The sequence below is a fragment of the Rhinopithecus bieti genome, unplaced genomic scaffold (genome assembly GCF_001698545.2).
Source record: "Rhinopithecus bieti isolate Rb0 unplaced genomic scaffold, ASM169854v2 scaffold_4640, whole genome shotgun sequence".
Taxonomy (NCBI): domain Eukaryota; kingdom Metazoa; phylum Chordata; class Mammalia; order Primates; family Cercopithecidae; genus Rhinopithecus; species Rhinopithecus bieti.
Genome location: NW_016804643.1, coordinates 879,752 through 894,822, shown reverse-complemented (window position 1 = coordinate 894,822; position 15,071 = coordinate 879,752). Strand labels below are relative to the sequence as shown.

The following is a 15,071-nucleotide window of genomic DNA, read 5'->3' as shown; positions in this document are numbered from 1 at the left end:
CTATGATTTTCAAAAAGGGGATGTGTGGCCCTTGAAAACATTTCCTCAGTGACTTTTTAATAGTCCTTCAAGGAAGAATTCCCCATCTGCTGAAGAACCGCTTTAAATGACTTAACACAATAATTCTAGTGCCAGGTATACCACTCACACTAGTGAAAAAGAAAAGCTAGATTTACTGAGAGTCTCCACCTGTATGAAATACACGTAGATTCACATTTAACTTTGATTATGATCCCTTAGAAAAAGGAAAGAGTAGACTTGGTTTAAATCCCTATCCTACCTAAGGTTATATCTTATGACTTCATGACACCATCCCATAATTGGCAGTACTCCCCGAGAAAAGAATGGAGAATGGTGTAAACAAATTTCTTATGTTCGTATCATCTGACACCCATATAGGTACAATGAGATGGGAATCTTTAAATACAGGTATGGTGAGCAAAGGGAAAAGAGACCTCACAGAAACCAAGGACTCCACAAATAACCTATGAAAGTTACAAAAAATATAAAAGTAGATACGAATAGATAATCTGATCAAAGTAACCAGAGTGCTGAAATGCCTGGCTTTTTAAAGACAGTCATAACTACTTTCTCATAAAGAAATGATGGTAGCAGTGAAGGAACCAGGTGATCTTGGTTTGGGGAAAGTACAAATTAAGGGAAAACACAGAAACAAACCCAAGTTTTTAGGCTGGATATTTAGAGATTCTCAAATACATGTGTCTATACGTTCATTTATTAAAAGACATTTGTTAAAGAACAAATTTTTCCTTTAATAAAAGATAAAAGGGAAATATCGAGCAATCTAATTATCAAATTAAATGATACTGATTGTAGAAATTCACCTATTCATGGATTCACTCAGTAAATATTTATTGAGTACCTACAATGTTCCGGACACACTTCTAGATACTATGAATACAGTATTGAACAGAAAGGCCATCGATGCCCTTGCAGAGCTTGTGTTCTCCTGGGAAAGACAGACAATAATCAAAAAGCTATATAATATAATGCAGGCAGCCATGATGTGCTATAAAGAAAAGCAAAGCAAGGTCAAGGAAGAAAGCCAGAAGTGCTATTTTACCTAGAGAGTTCCTGGAGTGCCTCCCTACTATCCTCCAAACCAATGTGACAACAAAGCAGTTTCAGATCTGAGCATTCTTGTCTCTTGTCCTTTTTGAAGTCTGAGCAATCTTATCCACTTCCACAGGTTCAATTCTGACCTGTGTAGAGGTGATTCCTATTACTAGCTCTGACCTTTTCTCTGAGTTCTAATTCCATGTTGCCAAGAGTATAATCAAGTCTAAAATGAAACTTGCCATATCCCCCACTCTGTCCCTCTACCCTCACCAAAAGATTATCTTCATTTTTCCAGAAACCTCTAGAGGAATTAAAGATTTGACTATTTCAGGCCGGGTACGGTGGCTCAAGCCTGTAATCCCAGCACTTTGGGAGGCCGAGACGGGCGGATCACGAGGTCAGGAGATCGAGACCATCCTGGCAAATACGGTGAAACCCCGTCTCTACTAAAAAATACAAAAAACTAGCCGGGCGAGGTGGCGGGCGCCTGTAGTCCCAGCTACTCGGGAGGCTGAGCCAGGAGAATGGTGTGAACCTGGGAGGCGCAGCTTGCAGTGAGCTGAGATCGGGCCACTGCACTCCAGCCTGGGCGACAAAGCCAGACTCCGTCTCAAAAAAAAAAAAAAGATTTGACTATTTCAATTCTTTTATTCCACTATAGAAAAGTGTTAATAGTTCCCTCTCTAAAATGGTTCCCATTCACCCCTCAGTACTCTACTCAGTCTAACTACCTTTATGTTTAAGAGTAGCTGGAAGTTTGCTTGAGAAAGCAATGACATTCATGTCTTCCCCTGCTGAACCACAACTCTACCCTGTGAACTTCCATATCAGAACTAAATGTCTGTGCCTGGTTTTCACATCCTCTAAAATCAAGCTACATCAAACCTATCTGTTATGGACTGAATGGTGTCCCCCCAAAATTCACATGTTGAAGTCCTAACCCCCAGTACCGCAGAATGTGGCTATGTTTGGAGACGGCGCCTTTAAAGAGTGTAAGTTAAAATGGGCTGTTGGGGTGAGTCCTCATCTAATCTGACTGGCATCCTTACAAGAGGGAAGAAACACCAGGGATGTCCATGCACAGAGAAAATGCCATATGTGAGGACGTAGTGAGAAGGCAGCCATGTACAAGTCAGGAGAGAGGCCTCAGGAGAAACCAAAACTGCCAAGACCTTATCTTGAACTTCCAATCTCCCAGAACAGTGAGAAACAGATTTCTGTTGTTTAAGCCACCCAGCCTGTGGTATTGCATTACGGCAGCCCTAGCCAACTAAAACATTATCCCATCATACTTCTATCTCTATTCTTCAACATGCAGTCCTTATGAGTATCTTCTAAAATAGCACACTAATTCTTGCCCCCAAATTTTTACCCAAGCTAGAATTCTTGCCTGTAATATTCTTCTCCCCTTGATTAAAAGCATGGGGTTCTGAAGTCAAACAAACCTGGGTTCAAATCCAAGCTCCATTCACTTAATAACCATCCAGCTTTAATTAACTTCTCTAAGACTGTTTTCTCATCCATAAAATGGGTATATTAACTGAATTCAGCCAGTAAGTAGGTTAGATGTGGTAGTGTCACAAGATGCCTAGCACAACTCCTGGTATATAATATACACTCAATGATGGTAGTTATAATTATTATTCAGTTTTCAAAGTTCTAATTAATACTTTATTGTTAAGCATTTTGGCCTCTTTGGACTATCGACCCAACTTGAAGAGAACATAGGAGAAGAGGAGGACTACAGGGTCAAGTCTGGAACCCTTCAGGGCCTTGATGTTGCCTGCAAACAGTGGACAGCTGATATGATGGGGAGCCATTCAGGGGTTTCGAACAAGGTAAAAGCACGATCACAGTGGCAGCTGTGTGCAAGTGATCAGGAAAGACTCTGCAACAGTCAATGTGACAGGTACTGGAGGTCTGAACTGAAGTGGTGCTCCTGGGCATGGAAAGAAGGGAACTGTTTAGAGATTTCACACATTTAATCTATAGGACCGGCAAGAGACTGAACACAGAAAGAGAGGGGAGGGGCCGGGTGTGGTGGCTCACGCCTGTAATCCCAGCACTTTGGGAGGCTGAGGCGGGTGAATCACCTGAGGTCAGGAGTTCGAGGCCAGCCTGGCCAACATGGTGAAACCCCATCTCTTCTAAAAATACAAAAATTAGCCAGGCGTGGTGGTGGGTGCCTGTAGTCCCAGCTACTCCAGAGGCTGAGGCAGGAGAATTGCTTGAACCCCGGAGGCAGAGACTGTAGGGAGCCAAGATAGCACCACTGCACTCCAGCCTCGGCAACAGAGTGAGACTCTGTCTCAAAAAGAAGAGAGAGCAGAGGAGAGGAGAGGAGAGGGGAGGGGAGGGGAGGGGAGGGGAGGGGAGGAAGAGAGATGAGGGTCAGAGGTTACTCCAAGGCCTTGAGGATTATAGTGGTGGCACCAAGAACAGAAACAGGAAAGCCAACTGAAGGAGAGTGGGGGAGGCACCAAGTCTGATTTTAACCTTCACATTCGGTTCACTGCACTGCTCCTGCCACTCTACTTCACCCCTTATCTGCACTCTGATTGGGGAAGTCTCTGTGCCCTTCTCATCCAGTAAAATTTCAAGAAAGAATCTAAAAATTAATTCACACCAAGGCATCAACAGTAACCCTTCTTAAAGGTTATTTGCATTTTAAGAGAGGCTCCCAAAAATGAACAACCATGAAGTCTGGAGAGCCGACAAACCTAAGTGAGGTGTGGGGTGGAGAAAGCATGTCCTTTAACATTATTATCACTACCCAGCCCACCTCCTGCCTGCTACAATTTGGCTGCAATCTGTCACTCTGCCCTAGATTTTGACATTAGTGTTGGGTTTAACAATCCCTTTCTTATCTAAATGCTGGATACTGTTCAATACTAGAGGTAAACATACACAACTGTTTTCATTGGCTGTTTACAAGATATGAAACCTTACCACAAAAAAGCAGGGTTGGGAAGGTCCATGATATATCAGCCTCTGCCATCTTTCAGACTGTTCGTCTCTCATGATACTAGAAATTCCAAGGGTAAATTTGGCAGTCTTGCCCAGTGATCACTTTCAGTTTCTTCAAACTCTTACCTTCCACCTCAAATTAAACGCACCTCCTTTCCCCATAGCAGAGATACAACATAGAAAGTTCTTATGGCCTTCAGAACAACTTTTCACAACTGTTATGATTAAAAAATAAATCATCCTTTCATTTTTTTTCCATCCTGGGTTATTTGTTCAACCAAAATTTAGGAAGTCACCCTGTGCTATGCTGCAGAGGTAAGGGAATGGGTGTGGAAGGGGAGGAGAAGGGCAACAATCAGAACTGACACAATTCCTATCTTCAAAGTGTCCTCAGTTCATCTTCATTCACAAGACCTAATCCCCACATCTGTGGATCATCTTTGTAGCTCTGGCCCTTTTAAACCTCCAGCAAGCCTCCCTAGGTTTAAGATGTGGAACTCTACTGCCAGTGGACCAAATTTCCAAAAAGATCTGACCCACATGGAATCTAAGTGCATTGCCTCAATGATTCTCATAGGAGTTATTCCCAACCACGCACATCTTCGTAAGTGTGTGCACTGTAGTATGTGGCCATGCAAGGGTGAATAAACAGGAGACGTTGTTTTAATAGTGGTGCTGAATCATTCAGCAGATTTACTCAGAACTTCGTGTCATTTTCTGTCACATATTCATGGTGTACACACTTATTCACTGCACTCTGCCAAATACTGCACAAAATGAATTAAAAAGAAATTCATCATGGTGCAGCCACTGTGTAGAACAGTATGGCAGTTCCTGAAACAATTAAACATAGAATGACTTGATATATCCCCAAAAGTAATGAAAGCAAGGATTCCAACAGATACTTGTACACCCACGTTCACAGCAGCATTGTTCACGACAGTCAAAAGATAGAAACAATCCAAGCGTCCATGGACAGATGAATGGATAAACCAAGTGTGGCAGGCACACTTACACACACGCCGGAATAGTATTCAGCCTTAAAAAGGAAGGACATTCTGACATTTATACAACATGAATGAACCTTGAAAATATTACGCTACATGAAATAAACCAGTCATAAAAAGATAGGTATTATATGATTCCACTTATATAAGGTATGTAGAGTCATCAAATTCATAGAGACAAAAAGTAGAACGGTGGTTGCCAGGGACTTGGGGGAGGGAGGAATGCAGAACTATTGTTTAATGGATATGAAGTTTCAGTTTGGGATGATGAATAAGTTCTGAAAATGGCTGGTGGCAAAAGTTGTAATATGAAAAGTACTTAGTGGCACTGAACTGTACACTTAAAAATGGATAAGATGGCAACTTATGTATCTTTTATCACAATTTTAAAAAATATATTTAAAGCATTTAAGGATACAATAGAATAAAACTTTCCTGAAATAAAGAAATATAAAGTCAGGCATGGGGGCTCACACCTGTATCCCAGCACTTCGGGAGTCCAAGGTGGGAAGATCCCTTGAGACCAGGAGTTTGAGACCAGTCTGGGTAACATAGCAAGACCCCATTTCTACAATAAAAAAGAACAAAGAAGCTTGGCATGGTGGCATGCACCTGTAGTAGTCCCAGCTACTGATGAGGCTGAGGCAGGAGGATCACTTGAGCCCAGAAGGTAGAGGACACAGTGAGCTATGATCATGCCACTGCACTCTAGCCTGGGTGACAGAGGCTCAAAAACTCTGTCTCACAAAAAAAAAGCAAATCTTTGTGTGACTGAGGCAGGTGGCTCACTTGAGGTCAGGAGTTCAAGACCAGCCTGGCAAACATGGTGAAACCCCATCTCTACTAAAAATACAAAAATTAGTCAGGCGTGGTGGCATGTGCCTATAGTCCCAGCTACTCAGGAGGTTGAGGCATGAGAATCCCTTGAACCCGGGAGGCGGAGTTTGCAGTGAGCCGAGATGAGGCTACTGCACTCCAACCATGGGTGACAGAGGGAGATTCTGTATCAAAAAAAAAGAAAGAAAGAAAGGAGAGAGAGAGAGGAAAAAGAAGAGGAGGAGAAGGAGAAGAAAGAGAAGGAGAAAAAGGAGGAGGAGGAGGAGAAAAGAGAAAAGAAAAGAAACTAAAATGTTGTTCCTCCTCTGGAAACCAGTACTTTTAAAATCCATGAAAATGAGGATGTAGACACAAAGCAAGACACAAAAAGACAACAAACCACAGAAAAATATTTTGACCTCAGTTGAATAAGTACATGCAGAGCATTTATAACGGAATGTCTCAACCATTCTTTCAGTATTAGACCCACTACGGAGTCTTTTTAGACATCTTTTTCCTAATCATCCCCCGATGAAAGTTTAATACCACAGATATACTGTATATCTATTATGTACTATGCTCCCTTTCGGGGTCACAAACCATTGTAATAGCTAAGATTTTTCCCTGAAGAACCAATTTTTGCCCTCTTGTAGATCATATCAGCCTCTCTGAGAATGCATGATTTACAGTATCAGACCCTCCACAGATTCACAGTAGTAGGCTGTCTAGCAAACTTGACTGAAACAGTCAGAGGACTGGGGATGCACATAAACTACTCAATGCTAAAATGTATCCAAAAGTCTTCTACCAATATTCAAAGTGCCTGCATGTTGCTAAATAGCTGAACAAACAGTGAAAAAATCATTTTTAATGTCTTCAAATATCTGGAGGTTGGCATTTTATAGATATAACATCTAGGTAATTAACAGTATTTTGATAAGTTTAGTTCAGATATTTGATATCATGTATACAGAACGTAGCATTGTGATTATTGTTTAATATAACCATGACAGAATTCACCATTTGTCGTGGTGAAGTCTATCAAAAAGACATATGCACCTGTGTGTACATTGCAGCACTTATTCACAATAGCAAAGACATGGAATCAACCTAGACGCCCATCAAGAGTGGACTAGATAAAGGAAATGTGGTACATATACACTGTGGAAATCTACACAGCCATAAAAAAGAATAGAATCATGTCCTTCGCAGCAACATGGATGCAGCTGGAGGCCATTATCCCAAGTGAATTAACACAGGAACAGAAAACCAAATACCACATGTTCTCATTTGTAAGTGGGAGCTAAACATTGGATACTCAAGGACATAAAGATGGCAGCAAAGACACTGAAGACTGCTAGAGGCGGGAGGGAGGGAGGGAGGCAAGCAAGGGCTGAAAAATCACTATGATCAGGGCCTGGGTGATGGGATCAGTTGTACCCCAAACCTCAACATCACGCAATATACCCAGGTAACAAACCTACACATATACCTCCTGAATCTAAAGTAACAGCTGAAGTTATGAAAATAAATAAATAAAATAAAACTAATTACAGCTACCTAAAATGCTGTAGGGCTAAATGAGATCTTGCTGGTAAGCTCCCAAAACAAGTGTTTAATAAGTGTTCATTCCCAATCCACTAACTCCATCAGTGGCAGTAAATATTTTCATTCACTACGTTCGAAAGGAAGGTATTTTACTTCACAGACAATCCCAAATTAAAGGAACAGAAAGTGCTTTAATCAGAAACCACATATGCTAGCTTTAAGGAGCCTCTTCACCAAAACTATGAGGGGGCATGATGCTCTCCAAGCCTGTTAAAGATTACTTAACCCTGAAACTGTCAGTAATCAGAGAGCTGACTTTCCCTCTTAGATGTATTCATATGTCCTCCCGCTATGGAAAATAGTGGAAATTCAACAAATTGGTTTAAAAAAATACTACTAAGCCACACACACACACACACACACACACACACACACACACACAAACTTAGTTCTCATGAAATCACAGTAAAATGCCTATAAGTAAAATTCATAGCAATTTTACAGCAACTTCAAAAAAACAGCTAATTTAAGAAAAGAATCTTAGAAAAATCCCACCACCCTCTTTGACATCAGCCAGGGGCTAGGTAACACCTGGATGCTACTCGTTTAGAAATATCAGCCCTTCTCACCCTCGGGAGTTCAGCATCAGGCCAAGAAAGCCAAAAGGTGAAGTTCAGCCAGGGCCCTCGAGATCTTCCTGTTAACCTGGGAGAAAAAATTAAGAGGCCTCCAGTTCAGTGTCAGCTATGAGTCAAAAGAAAATGGTGTTCTCAGAAGCAATTCATTGTTGGTCTCAGAACAATTAGAAAATCTTTCCCCTCAGTAATGCTTCCCATGGCTTTGTAGCTTCTGAAAGGGTTTCTTTTGCCCTCTGAGAGTAGGGTCTGTTTCAAGGCAAGAAAAGAGAAGGGTTTGCTTCCTTTTCCTCAGTGAGGAAAAGTCTGTATCTGAACAGCTGGATTATGCTGACCTTGGTCATCACCTCCACACTGGAAAGGATGCTGCCAAATGTTTCCCGTCATCTGCGCTGTGCACTGATGTCATGTGCTAACTCCTCTCAGACTGACTCCTCTGCCACCGCAGTGCTCCACGCCTGTACCCTCCCCAACTGTGTCTTTGACCTCAGCAGGATGATGTTAGAAAGACGGTGGGGAGGGGTGGTGGACTATACATTGTATTTTGAAGCCAAATAAAAAGACTGCAGGGTTATCTGCATGTTTAGATTATCTGTGTGGCTGATGCCCTGCTCCATCTGGGATTATGTGGGGTGGTGAATGAGACTTGGAAACTTTTCTCTCCTTTTATTGTTTAAACAACCCACTGTCTAACAGAAGCAAAAAAATATTCCACCCAGCCAAATATTTATTTAGATGTCAGATTTAAATAGAGGGAATATATATTACCAAATGCTTAAAATTTATATAACTGTCATCCTCTTTGGACAGCACCTTCAGCCACTACAGCAAATTCACTAATCCCAATGAAAAGAATCTCTAATCCATTCTATTTAGAAACATGCTTTTATTCAGACAAACCCCTTAACATATACAGATTATCATGAATCTGGGGGTCCAGTCAAATCATCAAATTTCAGGTTTTCCTCATTCATAAAATGGCTATTCATACATTTTAATTTTACAGAAGTAATGTAAGAATGAATGAGGGCATGCTATAAAGTATTTCAATTTACTCTGATATATTTTCCCATATAGTTTCATGTCTATGCTTGGTGGGAAAGTACACCTCTAAACCCACACATCACATCTCCTGGAAGGCTTCTGCCTCGGGATATCATAGTTCTAGGTCACTGACAGAAGATACAGTGTTACATTAGATTTATGATACTTCATCACGCATTCTATCGATCTCCTCCATTAGTATCTTAGTCCTTCCCGGGCCTTTAAAGCAAACAGACATGATTCTTGCTATTACTAAACTACAAAAACGTCCGAGATGTTCTTTCTCCAAAAAACTATCCCCCAATATTTTGCCCCAAAGCAAGTATGGCTACTCAAACACAAGAGAGTGACTCCAAAGTTAAGAATCTGACTATGGGAATAGGAAAGAAAAAGAAAAAAAAAAATCTTAGCATTTATTTTAATAAAACATCAAATAATAAAAATATACCTTTGTGTTTGAAGAGTCAAGTCAAACAAATACGTAAGAGGAAATCAATTGTTTCCAGCTCTAATCAGCGATAATAACCCAAGTACGTGACAGCATGAGAAAGACGATCAGTTTCCTTTTGAGGTTACATGATAAGCAGCAGCTAACAGCCTTTTTCTCTAAGAACTCGCCATCTGACCTCGTGGCAAGAGGAAGCTCGCCCCTCGCACTGGCGCCCTTTATAGCATTCGCTTTCAGTTCACCACTCGAGTGAGGAAGGGGGCGGGGGAAGCTAAGAGCCTGTTTTCTAAAATACAGAATACGGTCATCCTCTCGTTCGAACTGGGTTGCGTGGGCACTGAGAACGGCCAGAGGAGGCAGGGAGGGGGTAGCGAGGACTAGGTTTGTGGATTTTTTTCTGCACACTGGAAATTCCCAGGCCAAAAAGGTACCGACCCGAGTCCCGGACATTCCCCTCGAGGGCCGGCTCCAAGACCTGGACTGGAGCCGCAGGGAGGAATCAGACGCAACATCTCCAGACAAAACTTTTTCCTTAAAGATGTCCTTTTAAAATGTCCTAGTGAATCTCCTGATGGGCGTTAGAGTTGCCTCTCATCAGATGCACTTCATCTTATTTCACTTTTTCTGTGTGGCCCCTAACCGTGGGGGTGCAGTGGGCGGGTGGAGGGAGTTACAATACAGCTTTTACAATATGGCAATCAAAAAGTAGTATCGCTATCATGTGCCTTCATTGACTAATTAAAGGACAAGGAATCTGTGGCATAAATAAAGCAATGGTCCTGTAACATGAAGATCACTTTATTTTCAAGGGGTAAGGGGAATGGTAATGGGGTAGATTATTTAACAGTAAATGAACCACTGCAGAACACCGAAAGGGTTTCTCCTATGACATTTAGTTTCACTTCTTTTCCATTTAGGACACCAGCTGCTGTAATCTCAGTACTACTTTTTTTTAAGTTATCTTCCCCAAGCAGTGTTACAATCCAGTTGGAATGGGCATTAGATGTACACATTATTAGACTCTTAAAACTAAAAGAGGACCAATAGCCCCTCAGTTAACCAGAAGATTAAAAAAGAAAATATATGTACACACATATAAATATATTTAAATTCACACTTTTTTATTTTTTGTTTATTTATGTATTTATTTATTTATTGAGACAGTTTCACTCTTGTTGCCCAGGCTAGAGTGCAATGGCATGATCTGGGCTCACTGCAACCTCCACCTCCCAGGTTCAAGCAATTATCCTGCCTCAGCCTCCTGAGTAGCTGGGATGACAGGCATGTGCCACCATGCCCAGCTAATTTTGTATTTTTAGTAGAGACGGGGTTTCACCATATTGGTCAGGCTGATCTTGAACTCTTGACCTCAGGTGATCCACCCACCTCGGCCTCCCAAAGTGCTGGGATTACAGGCATGAGCCACCGTGCCTGGACCACACTTTTTAAAAAAGTTAAAATATAAAAGCACTTTTAAGAGACAAGTTAGACTGAAGTTGGTGGAGTACAGTGCTCTCCTAGCTTCTGTGTCCTTTAAACTCCTGCCCTCAATCATCCTCTTATCTTCCACCACCTCCACTCCCCTAGGATTCCCAGGTCCCCTTAGCACTCAAGGGGCTGTGGTCTCACCTTCAAATGAAAAACAACTTCAAAATTTTATTTATTTGCACACTGAGGTGTCAAGAATCCTAAGTACACTAATACTACATTGTAGACATAAACCAGGTAGAATAATGCTTAACACAAGAAAATAAATACACTTAAAGTGGAATTTCTGGCATTAGTGACTAGCTGAGGTTAAAAAGCTGAATTTACCCAGAACCCACAGAGATAATGCTGAGCAGTTTTTTAGAAAGTTGGGGAGGCTTATTTCTGTCATTTCCCTTGGGTGTTTATTTCCCTGTACCTCTCTCGGTGATCACTATTTCCCTGAACAGGGTCCAGAAACAGACTCATTTCTGGCATGTAACACATGAATATGTAAAGACTTACCATATTTATTCTTGTCAAGCACCCTGATTTACCAATCTGCAAACTAAGTTTTCAGATTGATAAATGTGACACTGGATTCAGTTATTAAACTGGATCAACTTTCAATCTGAAACTTAATAATTGAATCCAGGAAGTGTCAGTTAAGTGGTCTTAATTAAAATGATAGTTATTCAGAATGGCAAAATGAATCATACTGGAACACCAAAGGTCAGTTTTACATTCACTAAAGAAAGGTGACTTTTGGTAGAATAATTCTATAAAATGTAATTTGCATAGAAAGGCTTTATCATGAGTTCTATCACAAATAGCATCAAATCAATCATCTCAGTTCTGAAACATGAGATTCACTACAATTAAATTCTGTCATTCCAAAATAGAAATTCATATTTTAAGCCACTGAAATTGATATAAACCACTGCTTTTTATTTTATTTTATTTTATTTGAGACAGAGTCTCGCTCTGTCGCCCAGGCTGGAGTGCAGTGGTGCGATCTCGGCTCACTGCAACCTCCGCCCCTCCAGGTTTAAGCAATTCTCTGCCTCAGCCTCCGGAGTAGCTGGGATTACAGGCGCCTGCCACCATGCCTGGCTAATTTTTTTGTATTTTTAGTAGAGACAGGGTTTCACCATCTTGGCCAGACTGGTCTTGAACTCCTGACCTCATGATCCACCCGCCTCGGCCTCCCAAAGTGCTGGGATTACAGGCGTGAGCCACCATGCCCGGCCCACTGCTTTAATATTGTAAACCTAAATGTCCAACCATAATGATCAACTTATCTAATAATGAAAACTACAGTAGCAGTACTATTAAGTAGATCTTTATAATTAACTTATGAAGACTATTTAACATAGAAAAATATTTATATGTAAAAAACAGACTCAAATTACATATTCTCTATAACTATATGGTTAAAAAACCTGCAAGAAAATATACCTAAATGCTAATGTTCATTGCATTCAGATGATAGAATTATGGATTTTATCCATACATTTTTCTTCTAGATTTTATAGTTTTTAAAAATTATGATGTCCCTTATATTTATACTGGGAAATATATATTTAAAACAAACTATTATTTGGCTACCATGCTAATATTCACAACCATATGGCACTAGCCTGAAATAAACTTTTCAGAAGAAACTATTCTATCTAAATATTCTGGGAAATGTTTAAGTGGTATAGGAATCTCTATCAAAATTTCCACACCAGAGTGAAGAAAGACAAATCAGATGTGGGATGAAAGTTGTTCTCACTGATAAGTGAGAGCTAAATGATGAGAACACATGGTCACATAAAGGGGAACAACACAAACTGGAGCCTATTGGAGAGTGGAGGGTAGGAGGAGGGAGAAGATCAGGAAAAATTACTAATGGGTACTAGGCTTAACACCTGGGTGATGAAATCATCTGTACAACAAACCCCCATGACATAAGTTTACCTTGAAACAAACTGGCACATGTACCCCTGAACTTAAAAGTTGTTAAAAAAAATTTTTTTTTAAAGAGAGATGAAAGTGACTGAGAATACCTCAAGAAGCTGTGTCACCAAATCTTTAAGAGCTATGTCACCAAATCAAAAAATAACAGAAACTAGACAAGATCATAAGAAAGCATTTGCACAATCAAGTGGCAGCATTCCAAACCACTGGAGAAGCAATGCCCTCTTTCTTTTTAAAATTCTCCTGGGAAAATTACCGCTCAGCCTCCTTTACAAATCCTTGAGGAAATGTCTAGAAGTTCTTTCATGAAAATAAAAACTCTCAGCTGGGCACAGTGGCTCACATCTGTAATCCCAGCACTTTGGGAAGCCGAGGTGGGCAGATGGCTTAAGCTCAGGAGTTTAAGACCAACCTGGACAACATGGCAAAACCTAGTCTCTACAAAAAGATACAAAAATTAGCTGGGCATGGTGGTACATACCTGTAGTCCCAGCTACTCAGGAGGCTGAGGTAGAAGGATCGCTTGACCCCAGGAAGTCAAGGCTGCAGTGAGCCCTATCATGCCACTGCACTCCAACCTGGGCAAAAGAGCAAGACTCCGTCTCAAAAACAAATAAATAAATACAAACCCTTCTTTATGAAAGTCTCACAATTTTAGCTGAAAAGGGATATGGACTTTTTTCAAGTACCTTATTTCAAATCTAAACTTGAGTTCCTCATCTATAAAATGGAGCTAATATCACCTATACTACTGGATCATGAACAGAATTAAACCAGTTATTGGTAAATCCCCTGAAATAATAAACAAGCCATGTTTATTCCCTCATTCTAGCTTACCTCTTCTCTTAGTGTTTCTTCAAGTGTGGAATACCACCATTGCATCAGAATCACTAAGCAGTTGCCACAAAGGTTGGTTCCAGAAATCCCAGAGGCATCATGGTCCCTCTTTTTTTTTTTTTTTTTTTTCTTTTTTTCTAGAGACAGGGTCTTGCCCTGTTGCCCAGACTGGAGTACAGTGGCATAATCAAGGCTCACTGCAATCTCTGCAACCTTCTGCCTCCTGGGCTCAGGTGATCCTCCCACCTCAGCCTCCTAAGTAGCTGGGACTACAGGTGAGTGCCATCACACCTGGCTAGTTTTTATATTTTTTGGTAGAGATGGGGTTTCACCATGGCACCCAGGCTCAAGCCCCTTCCGGGCTCAAGCAACCTGCCCACCTCAGCCACCCAAGACTGTAATCCCTGCTGGGATTACAGGTGGGAGCCACCACGCCTGGCCTTAATTCTTTTTTTAACAAAATTTGTTAGAGATAAGATCTCTTGTCCATTGCCCAGGCGGGAGTGTAGTGGCGCAATCATAACACACTGCAGCCTTGAACCACTGGGCTCAATCAATCACCCTGCCTCAGCCTCCCTAGTAGCTGGGACTGTCGGCCCATGCCTGGATCATTTTTTATTTTTTGTAGAGACGAGATCTTACCATGTTGCCCAGGCTGGTCTCAAACTCCAGGCCTCAAGCAATCCTCCTGCCTGGCCTCCCAAAGTGCTGGGATTACAGGCTTGAGCTACCACACCCTGCCATGACTCTTAATTCTTCATTTTTGTCAGATATTACAAGTGATCCTTAGGTACTGTAAAGCATAAGGACCATTAAAATTAAACTATTTTAATATATTTTATTGCCTCATTAGACTCAGAAACAATTAAAATCTTCTTTCCCCATAAAATACTTTAAAAACTTGAAGGTGTTCCTCAAGGATAGGAAAGTAAGATCTGAGGCCCTCCTATTCTAAATTAAAAATGCAAATTATTTGACCCATTCTTCTAAAGGTATGTATCGTTCATACTTCAAGCATCTGTCTTCCTCTCTAAGGCCCTCCCTAGCTTCTTCATCTGTCTACTTAGGAGCAACTTAAACTAGACTATAATCTATCATAGCTCAAAAAGAAGAGTACTTACTAAATGATCCCAAATTAACTAAACTCATTTAAAATTAATAAGTCAAATAAAATTAATAATTCCATTCTTCTTAGATAGCCAGTAGGAAGAGCAGCTTCTTCCAAGCATGAGAGAATGGGTGTGCCTTTTATGCCCAAAT

At 40.9% G+C, this 15,071-nt stretch overlaps 1 protein-coding gene across 2 annotated transcripts in view; it reads right to left on the bottom strand.

Annotated features, from left to right (window-relative positions):
• The window catches only part of NFKBIZ (NFKB inhibitor zeta), a 34,203-nt gene extending 23,528 nt beyond the window's left edge, over positions 1 to 10,675 (bottom strand). For both annotated transcript variants that reach the window (XM_017869530.1, XM_017869528.1), the window contains exons 1-2: positions 9,546 to 10,675; positions 8,048 to 8,123 (exon numbers count right to left, since the gene is read on the bottom strand). The gene's annotated coding sequence lies outside the window, so the exon portion shown is untranslated. The remainder of the gene's footprint in view (positions 1 to 8,047; positions 8,124 to 9,545) is intronic.
• Between the last annotated feature and the right edge of the window lie 4,396 nt (positions 10,676 to 15,071).